The following is a 627-nucleotide window of genomic DNA, read 5'->3' on the forward strand; positions in this document are numbered from 1 at the left end:
TGTATACATATATCGAAGGAGTGTCCATGAAGTTCGGGTACGGATACGTGTCCAGGTGAGGTACAGCTTCATGATAGAAGTACATGGGTAACACAGGTTGTGTGAGATATGTGCATGTACGTAGGGTGGCACTGTCGAATATTTGAATATAGTTGCATTGTCGGGAAGTTCTCTCTTTCTCGCATAATAATCAAGGTTTTAAATATCGGCCGACATGTCAGCCGACATATCGGTTTGAGGGCTTGACCGACACGACATGGACGTTTTTGACTCGTATATCGGTTTTCAGGGCCAGATCGGAAATATCAGGGTCATATCGGCCTATTTTTTAGCTTTGAAAAATCGACTGATATGATACTTTTTTTTAAGATCTGTTTTTTGTTATCGGGTTTGGGTTTAGTGATAAATACCCAAACCCGTTTGACCCGTTCTCATGTTTAAGGGTTCCTTATGAACCCGATAGAAAGAATTTATGAGCCCAAATCCATATATTATTTACTTTTTATATGTTTAGTCTATAGAATTTATAAAGTATGCTTATATTGAATTTATGAATGCTTAGATTACATTTAGGACATGATATTATACATATGCGCATTACCCGATATGGCAATCCGATATTAGTCA

General features: G+C 37.6%; 1 protein-coding gene across 2 annotated transcripts in view; it reads left to right on the forward strand.

Moving 5' to 3' along the window:
• The window catches only part of LOC109825713 (ABC transporter B family member 26, chloroplastic), a 12729-nt gene that overhangs the window by 9971 nt on the left and 2131 nt on the right, over nt 1-627 (forward strand). The window lies entirely within an intron of this gene.

Source organism: Asparagus officinalis, chromosome 10 (assembly GCF_001876935.1).
Source record: "Asparagus officinalis chromosome 10, Aspof.V1, whole genome shotgun sequence".
In the NCBI taxonomy this organism is placed as follows: domain Eukaryota; kingdom Viridiplantae; phylum Streptophyta; class Magnoliopsida; order Asparagales; family Asparagaceae; genus Asparagus; species Asparagus officinalis.